The 18,219-nt window shown below is 36.0% G+C and overlaps 2 protein-coding genes across 5 annotated transcripts in view; one reads left to right on the forward strand and one right to left on the reverse strand.

The window, feature by feature from the left end:
- LOC127838333 (uncharacterized) overlaps positions 1-18,219 on the reverse strand; it is an 86,109-nt gene that overhangs the window by 43,049 nt on the left and 24,841 nt on the right. Inside the window, exon 1 of one of the 2 annotated variants that reach the window (XM_052366036.1) lies at positions 6,499-6,517. The exons of the other annotated variant lie outside the window; for it this stretch is intronic. The gene's annotated coding sequence lies outside the window, so the exon portion shown is untranslated. Of the gene's footprint in view, positions 1-6,498; positions 6,518-18,219 lie in introns of those variants that run through there. 2 annotated transcript variants of the gene reach the window in all.
- The window catches only part of LOC127838324 (uncharacterized), a 66,935-nt gene that overhangs the window by 3,998 nt on the left and 44,718 nt on the right, over positions 1-18,219 (forward strand). The gene's annotated exons all lie outside the window — the stretch shown is intronic.

Genomic DNA, 18,219 nt, shown 5'->3' on the forward strand with positions numbered 1-18,219 from the left:
CATGAAGTTGCACATTTTGAGTGTGAAAGGTCAAGGTCAACCTATAAGCATATCATGAATGAACTCGCGTCAAACCATCATTGAATTCACAACCATAGGCACTATAGAAATATAGTCCGAAGGGGCAAATGTCCACCTTGAAAAATGAAGTGAAGGGGCAAATGTCCACCTTGAGAAATGGAGTGAAGGGGCAGATGTCCACCTTGAGAATTTGAGTGAAGGGGCAGATGTCCACCTTGAGAAATGGAGTGAAGGGGCAGATGTCCACCTTGAGAATTTGAGTGAAGGGGCAGATGTCCACTTTGAGAATTTGAGTGAAGGGGCTGATGTCCACCTTGAGAATTTGAGTCAAGGGGCAAATGTCCACCTTGAGAATTTGAGTGAAGGGGCAGATGTCCACCTTGAGAATTTGAGTGAAGGGGCAGATGTCCACCTTGAGAATCTGAATGAAGGGGCAGATGTCCACCTTGAGAATTTGAATGAAGGGGCAGATGTCCACCTTGAGAATTTGAGTGAAGGGGCAGATGTCCACCTTGAGAATTTGAGTCAAGGGGCTGATGTCCACCTTGAGAATTTGAGTCAAGGGGCAAATGTCCACCTTGGGAATTTGAGTCAAGGGGCAAATGTCCACCTTGGGAATTTGAGTCAAGGGGCAGATGTCCACCTTGAGAATTTGAGTGAAGGGGCAGATGTCCACCTTGAGAATTTGAGTGAAGGGACAGATGTCCACCTTGAGAATTTGAGTGAAGGGGCAGATGTCCACCTTGAGAATTTGAGTGAAGGGGCTAATGTCCACCTTGAGAATCTGAGTGAAGGGGCAAATGTCCACCTTGAGAATTTGAGTGAAGGGGCTGGTGTCCACCTTGAGAAATTGAGTGAAGGGGCAGATGTCCACCTTGAGAATTTGAGTGAAGGGGCTGATGTCCACCTTGAGAATTGGAGTCAAGGGGCAGATGTCCACCTTGAGAATTTGAGTGAAGGGGCAGATGTCCACCTTGAGAATTTGAGTGAAGGGGCAGATGTCCACCTTGAGAATCTGAATGAAGGGGCAAATGTCCACCTTGAGAATTTGAATGAAGGGGCAAATGTCCACCTTGAGAATTTGAGTGAAGGGGCAGATGTCCACCTTGAGAATTTGAGTGAAGGGGCAAATGTCCACCTTGAGAATATGAGTGAAGGGGCAGATGTCCACCTTGAGAATCTGAATGAAGGGGCAAATGTCCACCTTGAGAATCTGAATGAAGGGGCAAATGTCCACCTTGAGAATATGAGTGAAGGGGCAGATGTCCACCTTGAGAATCTGAATGAAGGGGCAAATGTCCACCTTGAGAATCTGAATGAAGGGGCAAATGTCCACCTTGAGAATTTGAGTGAAGGGGCAGATGTCCACCTTGAGAATTTGAGTGAAGGGGCAAATGTCCACCTTGAGAATTTGAGTGAAGGGGCAGATGTCCACCTTGAGAATTTGAGTGAAGGGGCTGATGTCCACCTTGAGAATCTGAGTGAAGGGGCAGATGTCCACCTTGAGATATTGAGTGAAGGGGCCAATGTCCACCTTGAGAATCTGAATGAAGGGGCAAATGTCCACTTTGAGAATTTGAATGAAGGGGCAAATGTCCACCTTGAGAATCTGAATGAAGGGGCAGATGTCCACCTTGAGAATCTGAATGAAGGGGCAGATGTCCACTTTGAGAATCTGAATGAAGGGGCAGATGTCCACCTTGAGAATTTGAGTGAAGGGGCAGATGTCCACCTTGAGAATCTGAGTGAAGGGGCAGATGTCCACCTTGAGAATCTGAATGAAGGGGCAAATGTCCACCTTGAGAATTTGAGTGAAGGGGCTGATGTCCACCTTGAGAATCTGAATGAAGGGGCAAATGTCCACCTTGAGAATTTGAATGAAGGGGCAAATGTCCACCTTGAGAATCTGAATGAAGGGGCAGATGTCCACCTTGAGAATCTGAATGAAGGGGCAGATGTCCACTTTGAGAATCTGAATGAAGGGGCAAATGTCCACCTTGAGAATCTGAATGAAGGGGCAGATGTCCACCTTGAGAATCTGAATGAAGGGGCAGATGTCCACCTTGAGAATCTGAATGAAGGGGCAAATGTCCACCTTGAGAATTTGAGTGAAGGGGCAGATGTCCACCTTGAGAATTTGAGTGAAGGGGCAAATGTCCACCTTGAGAATTTGAGTGAAGGGGCAGATGTCCACCTTGAGAATTTGAGTGAAGGGGCTGATGTCCACCTTGAGAATCTGAGTGAAGGGGCAGATGTCCATCTTGAGAATCTGAATGAAGGGGCTGATGTCCACCTTGAGAATTTGAGTCAAGGGGCAAATGTCCACCTTGAGAATTTGAGTGAAGGGGCTGATGTCCACCTTGAGAATCTGAATGAAGGGGCAGATGTCCACCTTGAGAATTTGAATGAAGGGGCAGATGTCCACCTTGAGAATTTGAGTGAAGGGGCCAATGTCCACCTTGAGAATTTGAGTGAAGGGGCTGATGTCCACCTTGAGAATTTGAGTCAAGGGGCTGATGTCCACCTTGAGAATTTGAGTGAAGGGGCTGATGTCCACCTTGAGAATTTGAGTCAAGGGGCAAATGTCCACCTTGAGAATTTGAATGAAGGGGCCAATGTCCACCTTGAGAATTTGAGTGAAGGGGCTGATGTCCACCTTGAGAATTTGAGTCAAGGGGCAAATGTCCACCTTGAGAATTTGAGTGAAGGGGCTGATGTCCACCTTGAGAATTTGAGTCAAGGGGCTGATGTCCTTCTTGAGAATTTGAGTCAAGGGGCAAATGTCCACCTTGAGAATTTGAGTGAAGGGGCAGATGTCCACCTTGAGAATTTGAGTTAAGGGGCAAATGTCCACCTTGATAATTTGAATGAAGGGGCAGATGTCCACCTTGAGAATTTGAATGAAGGGGCAAATGTCCACCTTGAGAATCTGAGTGAAGGGGCAGATGTCCACCTTGAGAATTTGAGTCAAGGGGCAGATGTCCACCTTGAGAATCTGAATGAAGGGGCAGATGTCCACCTTGAGAATTTGAATGAAGGGGCAGATGTCCACCTTGAGAATCTGAATGAAGGGGCTGATGTCCACTTTGAGAATCTGAATGAAGGGGCAAATGTCCACCTTGAGAATTTGAGTCAAGGGGCAGATGTCCACCTTGAGAATTTGAGTGAAGGGGCAGATGTCCACCTTGAGAATTTGAGTGAAGGGGCAGATGTCCACCTTGAGAATCTGAGTGAAGGGGCAGATGTCCACCTTGAGAATTTGAGTTAAGGGGCAGATGTCCACCTTGAGAATTTGAATGAAGGGGCTGATGTCCACTTTGAGAATCTGAATGAAGGGGCAAATGTCCACCTTGAGAATTTGAATGAAGGGGCAGATGTCCACCTTGAGAATTTGAGTGAAGGGGCAGATGTCCACCTTGAGAATCTGAGTGAGGGGGCAAATGTCCACCTTGAGAATTTGAGTGAAGGGGCAGATGTCTGTTTAGTCCTGAGTTCATGTATACAAAGAAGAACTCCTCCTAGAGACTGATTCATTGGATATGCTGCAAGCGTCGAAATCTCCTGTGTTTATTATGTGCATGCATGTTTGAAAATTAGTTAATAAAGATAATGATAAAAAAACAATGTTTATTATTAATGCAATCGAGGGGCAAATGTCCGAAGGGGCAAATGTCCACCTTGAGAAATTGAGTGAAGGGGCAAATGTCCACCTTGGGAATTTGAGTGAAGGGGCAGATGTCCACCTTGAGAATTTGAGTGAAGGGGCAGATGTCTGTTTAGTCCTGATTTCATGAAGGGGCAGATGTCTGAAGGGGCAAATGTCCTACATTCGAATTAAGAAGTAGTTTTTAAATACAACATCTGAATACTTAATTATGCAATTTAAACATGATTTATCACAAAGGCTCACTATGTAAAGAAGGCATGTAATGTGCAGTTTCTGTTTTCCTTGCAATAATGTCAAAGTCTTTTGTATAGGTCAAAGGTCAAAAATGAACATGGTGTATGTTAAATAATTACAAAATTTCTTAACAACCAGGGCTGGACATGTTTCTTTACATGATGCTGACTGGCATGCACTTGTGAATGTTGGGTATGAAGTGCTTATTTGGCTATTTGGTTGGAGTATTTTTCACTATATATGTTCCTTTTGTATAATGCTTGCACATTTTATGGTGGTGTAGGCGTTTTAAAAGCGAGGACTGTTTATATTAAAACTTAACAGCATTATTTATGAGGTTTGATTATACCAGATGATAAGGCATGTACTTGTCAATAAATCGGATTTCTTTGATAAATAGTCATTATTTGCGCCTGATATTAAAACCTGAACTGATAAGATTTAATGGGCATGCTGGTACTTGAGTTCAAGTGAAGAATAGAGGGAACCCATCTCCATGTGTCAATATTAAATTAGTCATATATTGTTTTTTGGGTGTTTAACTCAGATAGTTTTTCACTTTTAATGATCTTTCTCAATAGTTGGGGAAATTTCCTGCCCGTTTACCCGAATGAAAACATCTAAATTTTATAATTGGCTGAATTTAGAGAAATCCACCAAAACATGGGCCAAATTACTGCGTCTTTGTACAGCTTATAGGATGTAACACTGTTCAGTGTAGAGAAATCCGTACTACTCTCGGCATGTTCATACAACAAATAGGCACACATTTTGATCCTGGTATAGTAACGCATTTAATGCCATGTCACAGATTTTCGGAGTTAGTTCTTGGTGAGTAAATCATCCCATCAATGACAAAATGAACTATCCATAAACAATGTATGTCGATAACTCAGTATTACTTAAAAAATATCACATAACAAGAAATGCATTGTGAGAAAAAGTACCGAAATAGAAAAGTAACATGATAAGAGGGAAATCATTTATCTTTCATGATGTTGACGGTCAACTTGTCTGGAAATCATTAAATGGAGAAAAGGCTACAGATTTTTACCAATGTGCTATTAATAACACAGTCTGACTTCAATTTTCTGTCAACAAATATCGCACTTGGTCTAAGATGTTCCCTTTACAAGACACAATGAGATTGTTAAAGACTTGCATCATGCAAAAATTGGTCTTACAACATATGTGCCCAGACTTGTACTACGCTGGACACCTACGCCATAAGACACATTCTTGCATGATTTGGCACTAAAAGTGTGACTTGATACAGTGGACAGAAAATTTATAATGTGAGGACACATATAAGTGATTGAACATAGTACACTTTTTATCTACGAACAATATTGATGTTTGAATACATGTTCACTTCATAACAAACATTTCATGCTGTGTATGCAACTAACAAGTGAAAATAACAACAGCAACAATTTAACCTTTGTTTTCAATTAAATCATTTACAAATGTTTATATTCTCCCTTTATTAAAAAATCAGGATATGCCCTGAATATCTTTTTTAATGATATTTCTTTTTTAACATAAAAAACCAGAGGCACTAATCTTTTCATGTCTGTACTTAAAAAAGTTGTATGCTTGAATAAATGACAAAGTGGATACAGTTTATAGTAAGCCTACAATTTTGCTAACCTGCATCATTTTTAGAATGACTAATGTTTATCCAATACCAGATGAAAGTCAATAGTATAACGACGATCGTATAAACTTGAGCTTTATACTATCGCTATTTTTATGCCCCCGGTAGGATGGCATATAGCAGTTGAACTGTCCGTCAGTCTGTCTGTCCGTCCGTCTTTCCGTCCGTCTGTCTGTCCATTCATCCGTCCGAAAACTTTAACGTTGGCCATAACTTTTGCAATATTGAAGATATCAACTTGGTATTTGACATACATGTGTATCTCACGGAGCTGCACATTTTGAGTGATGAAAGGTCAAGGTCATCCTTCAAGGTCAAATGTCAAAAAAACAAATCCAAGGGAAAAAACAAGCTTTAAAGGGAGATAATTTCTATTTATCATTTGGCAGGATCAGTTCATTCTCACAAGGGAAGTAATATTTTTATCATATCCCTTTAAAAATTATTACTTCCCCTGTAAACATTATTTGTATCTGCCAAATGATAAAAAAATAAAATAAATCAAAGCAGGGCAGTAGGGGGCATTGTGTTTCTGACAAACACATCAACACATCTCTTGTAAGACCAGATTTGGGTTTTTCAAAAAATTGGAAAATCTGTTTTTGTCCAATACGGAAAAACAAAATCGTAAAAAAATGCGATATTTGATCATTATTAATGGAAAATAGGGAGGCAATAATAGGATAAATAGAATATAATGTTTTGGAGTCTCGCGCTACCTCGGTTATAAGCCTCGCATGATAAACTTGATCTTTATCCAAAACTCACATAATATTCTATATTTATACCACGTTTTCCAAGCCGGATTTGTTAGAGATCCAAAACCTGATAACCGCTGCATCATGGGCCGACAGAGAGTTGTATCATTTATGCCAGAGGTATAAAGTAAAAAAATCAATAAACAATTTTTAAATTATACCTGTCGCGGAAGAGAATGTTTGTGACTGATTAAAATAGTCCACTATTTGCTGCGTCTTAATCACGTTGTATTTTTGCGCTGCACAGGTCATTCAATATCTGAGGCTATTAATAGGTAAGGGAAAAAAAAACTACTGCTGATCAACAAGTAAAGTGGGATATAGAGAGTGGAATACACTATCACGCGTCTGTTAAGTTACCTCTTTAAAAGTGCTTGCTTATACAGTGGGGTAAAATATTGGGTGCTCTTCCCAAAACATTAAATATGTTGTTTAATTAGTCTTAATTAGTCATTAAAGCATGATTAAACAATTTTTATATGTGTTAAATTGTAATATATTGATAAAAAAAATTTACAATAACACAAAATAGGCAAGAAAAATTATACATTGAAGACGAATTTCATAAAATGCAGCAAATACAAATAAGCCCCCCCCCCGAGCCGATTGTGACGAAGATATTTCGTACATATTTTCCTACAATAACCTAAGCATTTGTCTTTTTATAAGCTCATCTATTTTTTGAAAAAAATTATGAGCTATTGTCATCACCTTGGCGTAGGCGTTAGCGTCCGGTTAAGTTTTGTGTTTAGGTCCACTTTTTTCATAAATTATCAACGCTATTGCATTCAAACTTTGTACACTTATTTACTATCATGAGGGGACTAGGCAGGCAAAGTAAGATAACTCTGGCGTGCATTTTAACAGAATTATGTGCCCTTTGTATACTTAGAAAATTGAAAATTTGGTTAAGTTTTGTGTTTAGGTCCATTTTATTCCTTAAGTATCAAAGCTATTGCATTCATACTTGCAACACTTACTAACTATCATAAGGGGACTGTGCAGGCAAAGTTATGAAACTCTAACTGGCATTTTGACAGAATTATGTGCCCTTTTTATACTTAGAAACATGAAAATTTGGTAAAGTTTTGTGTTTAGGTCCACTTTATTCCTAAATTATCAAAGCTATTGCTTTCATACTTGCAACACTTACTAACTATCATAAGGGGACTGTGCAGGTAAAGTTATGAAACTCTGACTGGCATTTTGACAGAATTATGGGCCCTTTATACTTAGAAAATTGACAAGAGCACCGCATAACGGGTGCCATGCTCTGCTGCGAAAGCTTGTCAGAATGCTGCGAAAGCTTGTCAGAATTTTTCTTCTTTTTTTAGGGGTCACAGTGACCTTGACCTTTGACCTAGTGACCCAACAAGAGATGTCTTCGACAAGAACACAATCCCCCCTACTGCGCCACTTTGAAATAAAATTTCTATTTATCATTTAGCAGGTATAGAAATCATCTCCCTTTAAAGCTTATTACTTCCCTTGGAATTTGTCCAATCCAACCGAGGGTAGACAGTAAAAAATGACCAAGTCTGACATCACTGACAACCAAGGCCTGTAGTTTATCAAAGAGATCATAGCCAGAGTTCATCATGTATCTATGGACATAAGCCCACAGGTATGTAATGAACACCACTATTAACAACCAAGTACATGAAAGAAATGATAATTATATAATTTAAAAAAAAAACTTTGACAAATCAATCATTTGAGTTATAAATAATCAAAATAATAAATCTGTACAATAACTGTGAAAAGAACTTCAATTCTTGGTAAGGAAATATATAATATGAGATTTATAATTATATAAATTACTTCCCTTGAAAATAATTGTCTCTTACAAATCTCTATTTTTAGTAGCAAATAACTTAAAGCCACTACTGTGACTGTAGATTCACCAAATGTGCAGCTCCATGAGATACACATGCATGCCAAATATATAAAGTGGCTATGTTCAATATTAAAGCTTATTACTTCCCTTAAATGTGTATTTTTTACCGTAGACCTTGAAGGATGACCTTAACGTTCAACTTTTACCATAATGTGTTGGTCAGAAACACAATGCCGCCTACTGCGCCGCTTTGATTTATTTAACAAAAATATAAACATGGGCAAGTCAGATAACTATGTCCATTTAAAGCTTATTACTTCCCTTGACTTTGTTTTTTCGACCCTAGACCTTAAAGGATGATGTTCACCTTGAAATTTTACCACTCAAAATGTGCAGCTCCATGAGATACACATGCATGCCAAATATCAAGTTGCTATCTTCAATATTTAAAAAGTTATGGCCAATGTTAAGGTTTTAGCACGACGCCTATGGCGGACGGCAGACGAGGAGCTGGCTATGACAATAGCTCGGGTTTTCTCCGAAAACAGCGGAGCTAAAAATTTGGTTAAGTTTTGTGTTTTGGTCCACTTTACTCCTAAAGTATCATAGATATTGCTTTCATACTTGGAACACTCGCAAACTATCATAAGGGGACAGTACAGGACAAGTTGCATAACTCTGGTTGTCATTTTGACGAAATTATGGCCCTTTTTTTACTTAGTTACTTTGAATATATGGTTAAATTGTGTGTTTAGATCCACTTTACTTCTAAAGTATCAAGGCTATTGCTTTCAAACTTCAAATACTTTTATGCTATCATGAGGGTACTGTACCTGGCAAGTTGAATTTTACCTTGACCTTTGAATGATTTTGACTCTCAAGGTCAAATTATTAAATTTTGCTAAAGTTGCCATAACTTCTTTATTTATGATCAGATTTGATTGATACTTTGACAAAACAACTCTTACCTAACATACCACAATAGACTTCACCCAAACCCCCCACGCCACCCTCCTAAATTTTTTTTTTTTTTTTTTTAAAGATCATCTAATAAATGACCACACCCTCACACTATACCCCCGCCCCGACCCCCTCCCCCACCCAAATTTTTTTTTTGTGAAACATGGTTAAAAATCACAATTATTTATTATTTTATTTTTGAAGTACCGTCCAACCATCCCACCCTAGAATCCCCCCCCCCCAAAAAAAATAAATATTTGGTTTGCTTTTTTAACCAGGTTTTCCGAAGGAAAAAACTGGTTATTAGATTGGCGAATGCGGGCGGGCTGGCGGAACAAGCTTGTCCGGGCCATAACTATGTCGTTCATTGTCAGATTTTAAAATCATATGGCACATTTGTTCACCATCATTGGACGGTGTGTCGCGCGAAATAATTACGTCGATATCTCCAAGGTCAAGGTCACACTTTGAGATCAAAGGTCAAAAATGGCCATAAATGAGCTTGTCCTGGCCATAACTATGTCATTCATTGTGAGATTTTAAAATCATTTGGCACATTAATTTTGTTCACCATCATGGGACGGTGTGTCGCACGAAAGAATCACGTCAATATCTCCAATGTCAAGGTCGCCACGACTCAAAATAGATTTTTTTTTTAAAAACAAACTTACAAAGGGGGTTAATTTTGTTTGTTCATTTCAAAAGTTCAGTTTGAGTTTTCTCCCTTTATCAGATTTTTTTTTCACAATGAAAACCTGGTTTTGTGACAATTTTGTCCCTTGTTTTTCTTATTTTTGGAAGATAATGTAATAAATGACCACACCCCCAAACTATATACTCCTCTCCACCCCACCCCTCCCTCCTTTGTGATTGAAGTATTGAGATAGGACCCTTCACTTAAAAAAAAAAAAGAGGAGCGATCTGCACCTGCAAGACGGTGCTCTTGTTATCCCCGCTAAAAATAAATTCAGAGGGGATATAGTAATTGGTTCTGTCCGTCTGTCCGTCCGAAACTTTGTCCGGAGCATAACTCCAAATCTATTCTATGGATTTACTTTAAACTTAGAATATAAACAGATGGCAACTAGGAGAAGTGCAGTGACCAAGAACCATAACGTTATCTACCTTAGTTTTTGAATTATCTCCCCTTTTATATAACTTTAAAGTAAATTTTTGTCCGGAGCATAACTCTAAATCTACTAAAGGGATTTACTTGAAACTTGAAACATAAACAGATGGCAACTAGGAGAAGTGCAGTGACCAAGAACCATAACTTTATCTACCTTAGTTTTTAAATTATCTCCCCTTTTATACAATTTTAAAGTAAATTTTTGTCCGGAGCATAACTCTAAATCTACTGAAGGGATTAACTTGAAACTTAAAATATAAACAGATGGCAAGAAGGAGAAGTGCAGTGACTAAGAACCATAAGTCTATCTACCTTAGTTTTTGAATTATCTCCCCTTTTATATTATTTCAAAGTAAGTTTTTGTCCGGAGCATAGCTCTAAATCTAATGAAGGGATTTACTTGAAACTTGAAATATAAACAGATGACAAGTAGGAGAAGTGCAGTGACTAAGAACCATAACTCTATCTACCTTATTGTTTGAATTATCTCCCTTTATTTAATTTCAAAGTAATTTTTTGTCCGGAGCATAACTCTAAATCTACTGAAGGGATTTACTTGAAACTTTAAATCTAAACAGATGGCAAGTAGGAAAAGTGCAGTGACAAAGAACCATTACACTATCTACCTTAGTTTTTGAATTATCTCCCTTTTTTAATTACAAAGTTTTTTAATTACAAAGTAAATTTTTGTCCAGAGCATAACTCTAAATCAACTGAAGGGATTTACTTGAAACTAGAAATATAAACACATGGCAACTAGGAGGATTGCAGTGAACATGAACCATAACTCTTTCAGCCATAGTTTTTGAATTATCTCCCTTTATTTGTTTTACAAATATTATTCTACTCTCTAAAACAAATGTTGTCATACAAGCAAACACATTTCGGCGGGGATTTGGCACTACTGTGACAAGCTCTTGTTATAAAATGGAGTTAGTGTTCGTGTGTCGTATGAATAGATATCGTTGCAGGAAATTAAAATGATCCATAAAACTAAATTGTGTCTTTGTGTTGTATGAACGAATCTGCACTATAACTAAATTTAGATTCACATTGTACATGCATGACATACATGCTGGCGAATTCGACTGTACAGACATTTTCAATTTAGAAAAAAATATCGGGCTTATTTCGCATTTTTTCGACCCATGTTCTTCTTAACTTATATTTAGATTTATATTGAAATATATGTATAATAATTTTTTTACACATTTTACATAAATTCATAAATATCTGACAAAATCTCGCTTTAAATAGTCACATTTTTAAATATTTTTAAACTTTATGTTAATGCGCAAAACGGTTTCATATAAGGTGTTTGGTTACAACTCTTGTTTTATAGCTAAAATCACTTAACATATCACCGTTCAGTTGTTAAATGTCACAGCTATTTGTTCTTATAGAACAAATTGGAAATTATATATTAAACACCTTGCACTTTACAATGCCATAAGATTTAAACAATTGTTTTATTTATTCTCCTTTTGTCCTTTCTTTCTTTCAATATTGGCAGTACTAATACAACCTAAACATGCTATTATGTAAGGTGACGTTAAAAGTAAAACATAGGGCACATTTTAGCATCCGCTGCCGATTATTTTGCTGCTTAAAACGTCAAGAGGGTGTAAGGGGTAATACTAGTAGGAATATGGGACTCAGGGGAAGGGGTATTACAGCTCTTAAAATGAATATAGGACTAAAATGAGTTTTTTGTAAAATCAGTTCTGAATTTACATAGCAAAGGGGCAAAGAACAAGAAGTGTGATAAGAGACTTATTATAGCCCTATCTATTCGGCTGGATTGACATGAAATACCGGTAAGTTGGGAAATAATTTAGATGTCAAGAATGTGATCCTTTCTATTTGGGAAAATACAATACCTGGAAAAACAACTGAACATATTCACCTCTTCTTCCCTTAGGGCGTGTCTTTCTCCCCGAAAAAAAGCACATAAGAAGCCATGCTGATGGAAATTAGTGATTTATTCTTATGTAAGGGGAAAAAATATGCACAAAAGGCCACTTATCAGTTACCTCCCCTAGACAGCAGCACAGAGAAAATGCCAATAAACAAACAAGTTTATTTATAGATCTTTGCACAGCACCACTCGTTTTTCAATTTTCGTTGACCGTAATATCAAACCAAGAATGGTAAACGGAACCAAACAATCAGTTTCAAGTTTTAATAATTGGTTTTCGTTATATGAAAATTAAAACAAAATATGAACTGTGTTCTTGTTTTGCTGTATAATAATATAGTACAACAATTTAATTTTGTTTTCATATTTTGTTTTTGTTTCGGTTATTAGAAAATGGGAGTATGAAATAATATGAATTGATTTTCATGTTCGTTTTCTTAAATGAAAAACAAAAAGACTGTATATACAAGGACCAAGTTAAAATCATTGCAATACGCACTGTGGTATCCTTTTCATACCTTATACTTCCCAAAAATAGAAAGTCAGTTGAATAACATGTTAATGTAAATGTGAAAACTGTTTGAAGATTGCACGTTTTCTAATTCAAAAAGTTTATCGCCAGCCAGCGGGAAATTTTATATTCAAATTGATTTAAAGGTCAGCTAAGGTGAAAAGCTTGGTAAAACATCTATGCCGAAAAAAAAGCTCATTTTGTTTTGCACACAGTGTCACTGTCTTTCCAGTCGTTTCATATTGCAATCCAATCCACAGCTTCATTTAAAATTCACTTGTTTCATTGTTGGAATAGAGATCCCAGATGTCGCTCAGCTGATAATTATCTAAAACCGATAGATATTATAATGTAATATGGTTTCAAATATATTGACTTGATTTTTTTGTTTCAAACTGAATGATGATATGTGTATATTCATAAAACATCCTAACTGCAGAGTTGGGTTAGAAGTTAGTTTACCTTAAATGAAGATATCACATATCAAATCCAGTCTTACAACACATAAATAAAAGGTTCATAAATGATGTAATTATTTTTTAAACTATTTGGATGATAAAATTGCTATGAATTAATGCATAATTGGTATACTTAATCAATTTCAAATTGTTAATTTGTGTTTTTAAATCCCAATATCAACGAATATTTTGTAAAATATTTCATAAACTAAACTTAGCACATAAGCATCATGGTACACAGTGTTGTAATCATTTAGTGATGAACATTTCATGGTCAACAGTGCTGTAATCATTTAGTGATAAACATTTCATGGTCAACATTGTTGTAATCATTTAGTGATAAACATTTCATGGTGCACAGTGTTGTAATCATTATACAGTTCATTGTCAACAGTGTTGTAATCATTAAGTGATATACATTTCATGGTCAACAGTGTTTTAATCATTAAGTGATATACATTTCATGGTCAACAGTGTTGTAATCGTGCAGATACATTTCATGGTCAACAGTGTTGTAATCATTTAGTGATATACATTTCATGGTCCACAGTGTTGTAATCATTTAGTGATATACATGTCATGGTCCACATTGTTGAAATCATTAAGTGATATACATGTCATGGTCTACAGTGTTGTAATTATTTAGTGATGTTTATGCACTTGGTGAAAGTAACAAACAAAACATATGCTGTGGTTAAATGGTCATTGACTGACCGTTTTTAATACATAACAAAAGTTCAAAACATATATCAATATATACACCAATATACATATTTAAGACATCATGAGATAAAACAATTATGCTATTGGGTAAAATGTGGAGGTTTCTTAAGAAAATGGCCTGGAGTAGTTATAACAAAACAATTTATTTTCTGCAGGTAAGTGCTTATTTGTGAGGAGATAGGGGTGGGAGGTGGGTAAATCAAAATTGTTCTTTGTTCTCTTTTGTGAAGCGGCGTGGCATCTGAATGCGCATAATTAAAGATCGTATCTCTTCGTGTGTTTCCGTCATGTACATTTCATGGTCCACAGTGTTGCAATTATTTAGTGATGTACATTTCATGGTCCACAGTGTTGTAATCATTTAGTGATACACATTTACCGGTAATGGTCCACGGTGTTGTAATCATTAAGTGATATACACTTCATGGTCAGGAGTGTTGTTATCATTTAGTGATATACATTTCATGGTCCCCAGTGTTGTAATCATTTATTGATATACATTTCATGGTCCACATTGTTGTAATCATTTAGTGATGTACATTTCATGGTCCACTTGTAATCTTTTAGTGATAAACATTTCATGGCCAACAGTGTTGTAAATTAAGTGATAAACATGATAAACATATCATCGTCAACAGTGTTATAATCATTTAGTGATATACATTTCATGTTTCAAGGTGTTGTTATCATTTAGTGATATACATTTCATGGCCCACATCAATAGCGTTATTTTGTCAACTCTGCAATGTTTTTCAACAAACTTTGAAAAACATGCAAAAGTTACGCCCATGTCTGAGGAGAGAATTTTGAAAAAATGAACTGAGACATTCATCTAACTCAATATGATCTGCTTTCTGTTGGCTTTCCAACACTTACCATAAAAATATCTAATCAAGACAGATAGTGTCATCGTCCTTGATTTTCCTGTGCAGACTTGACAGGCTAATCTGGGAGGACACTTTATGCATTTTGAACCAGTTTCTCAGAGCACGGCTCATACATATCTTAGCAGATGTTCACCTTGCATGATGTCTCTCTTACTGGTCACTGTGTATCTAATCTAGGGTTACATGGATTGATAAACATTGGATACCAATGCAGGATAACACATACCTCCATAGATAATATTCACAATAATAGAACATACATGGACACAGACTGCACTGACCAACAATATATAAAGATAGGATATAACACAGACTGCACTGACCAACAATATATAAAGATAGGATATGCTTATGCATGATAATACCTGTAATAGTTAAAAGATTTGTCTCCTTCATATAAGTATACAAAATAATAATCTTCTTGTGCTTGAACCTGAGTCCTCTTGACCTCTTGACCTATTCAAGTGACACAGAGTTTTAAAAAAATGTCAAAAATATTTCTCTAATTCAGTCATTACATTTTTGTTAAGGAATCAATATTACTGGAAATGCAGGCCCACTCATGCCAGATGATGTGATAAAAAATCCTGTCTGTACTATTTCCTCAAGCCTTTGAGTCCCAATTCTTGCCCTACACCTAGAGCTGATCCAGTGTGATGTTGGAGCTCAAGGCAAACATGCAGCTCAACAACCAAAGAGTCACTGAGCAATTTGGTGACAGTCCAGTCCCCATGTTTATTGTCTAACTGGGTGGGGGTGACAGCCCTCTATCGAACTCTTAGATAACCTGTTATCTCCACAAGTCATCACAGCCCACACAATTTGCCCAAATATTTACACAAGACTTTTATTAGGTGAATATCAATAATCTAAATATAGAGGCTATCTCAGGTATGCTGTCATAAATGCTCTTAACTGGACCTGCCCATCAGTCAACTGTCAACAGGCTTAAAGGGTTATTTTAAATATATCAACTTTGACCGGGATAGATGTTAAAATTTGTATAAGTTTGTTTGTTATCATAGAAATCTTGATAAACAAAAAGCAAATCATAAGAAAATAACAAAGAATAAAACATATGTATATATACAAGAAGTTACAACAAACAGAGCAGAATTATATGATGTACCATAAGTTTGTTTTCTGTAGTATACCTGAGTTCTTTTGCAAATCTTTTTTTTCCATTTATGTATTTTTATTGGCCCATCTGAGCACAACATGCTCACATTGAGCATTTGTGATAAAATTTTTATCCCTCGCTAAAGGCGGAGTGATATAGAATTGAGCTTGTTCGTATGTCTTTCCATCCGTCAGTCCGTCCGTCTGTCATAAAACATTTTAGGCTTATATCTTAGAAACTATATAAGACATTTACATAAAACTTCATGGATGTATTAATATCAATGAGAAGTAGTGCCATGCTTAAAAACCATAACCCTTCAATTTATTAAATAAGAGTTATTTCCCTTTGTTGTTTTTGTATGATGGGACTTTTCACGGCTTAACCTCAGGTATAATAAAACATTTCAACATGAAACTTCATGGGTGTGTAGAAATCCATTGGAATAGTGCCATACACAAGAACAATAACCTTGAACTTTCTTAACTATGAGTTATTGCCCTTGTTTTGTATGATGTAACTTTTCAAGACTATATCTCAGATGCGCTACAGGATTTCAACATGAAACATCATGGTTGTGTAGATATCAATTGGGAAAATTGCAAAAAATAAAAACAATTACTCTACACTTAATTATAATCTATTAACTATCACCCAACACTAAATGATTATAGTGTTTATCAAGGGATTTGCACCGATACACAAACAAACTGTATTTGGGGGAACATAAATTCAACAAATTTGTGTGTTTTTATGTCCCCCACCACTATAGTGGGGGACATATTGTTTTTGCCCTGTCTGTTGGTTTGTTTGTTGGTTTGTTTGAAAATTGCCCCAACTTTAACATTTGCCATAACTTATGCAATATTGAAGATAGCAACTTGATATTTGGCAAGCATGTGTATCTCATGGAGCTGCACATTTTGAGTGGTGAAAGGTCAAGGTCATCCTTCAAGGACAAAGGTAAAATATAAGGATCAAAATCGCTCATTTAATGTCACTGTTGCAATATTGAAGCTAGCAACTTGATATTTGACATGCATGTGTATCTCATGGAGCTACACATTTTGAGTGGTGAAAGGTCAAGGTCAAGGTCATCCTTCAAGGTCAAAGATCATATATATGGGGACATAGTGTTTCACAAACACATCGCTTGTTTTGCATTGTTTTTCATGCCTTATTCTTTTTGCATCAATTTTTTTGGCCAACACTAGAGTCAAAATTTGTTTTGACAATTTTTCCTGAAATTTATTTTAATGATATCTTAGTGGAGTTCCAAAATGATCTGGTCTTTTTATGGTTGCAATGAAGCCAAATGAACAATTCAGAAATCACATTTTTTCCAGGAACAAAATAAAAATCTCTTTACAAAATTGTTCTTATGATATCTCAGCCAAGTTGGTCTTTGGTACTGGTCCAAAAGAGGAAGAAAACATCAATTATTTATATCAAGAGACATTATTATTTATGTCCAAAAAAAGAAGAAAAAAACTATTATTTTTATCAAGAAATACTATTATTTATATCAGAAAAGTTATTGTTGAATTTCAATTAATAATTTACTGATATCAATAAATATTATCTTTTTCAAAAAGCAATTAATTTATTGATATAAATAAATAAGTTCTTGACATCAAAACATCAAATTTTGATAAACCGGGCTATATGTGAAAAGTTCTAAGATTGCATACAACATTACCTACACATTATATAGTAGTGTTACTCAATGTATAGAGAACAAGTGGGATGCATATAGAAGCACCTAAATATTATTTTAATAATGGTTATAATTCACAACCAGTTATGAATAGATATGCTTAGTATTTCATGTCAAACCAAGTCTTCTGTTTCATTCTAGGCCTGCTATACAGGTCATAAGTGCTAGGTTTGCCCTTGTGCTTGGGTCTCAGTAGTTGCTAAAACATCATGATTTTGTAAATTATGTGCTTGTTCTTAATTGTTTAAGAAAAAATTGAATAGTTAATAATTGTATTACTCACAATTCAATCATAAATAACTTAGTTTTTTTTTCGTATGTGATGGAGTATTCAAATGTAAAGTGACTAATATCTTGTTGATATAGTCCGTTTAATAGTTAATGTATATATCTTACAATGAGACTAACGTGTAAAAACTATACTACAAGATCTTGTATCATTATTATATAATCACAATGATAAACATTTATCTTCAGTTCATTAATCACATCTAACATTGTGTGGCAACATACTGTCACAACAGATGCCAAAGGAGTATATAACATTTGAGCAGAAAATTCAATTATTTATCTCGTCCACTAGGGATGCAATTTATATACATTAATACTCAGCACTCTTTGT

This window comes from Dreissena polymorpha, chromosome 7 (genome assembly GCF_020536995.1).
Source record: "Dreissena polymorpha isolate Duluth1 chromosome 7, UMN_Dpol_1.0, whole genome shotgun sequence".
In the NCBI taxonomy this organism is placed as follows: domain Eukaryota; kingdom Metazoa; phylum Mollusca; class Bivalvia; order Myida; family Dreissenidae; genus Dreissena; species Dreissena polymorpha.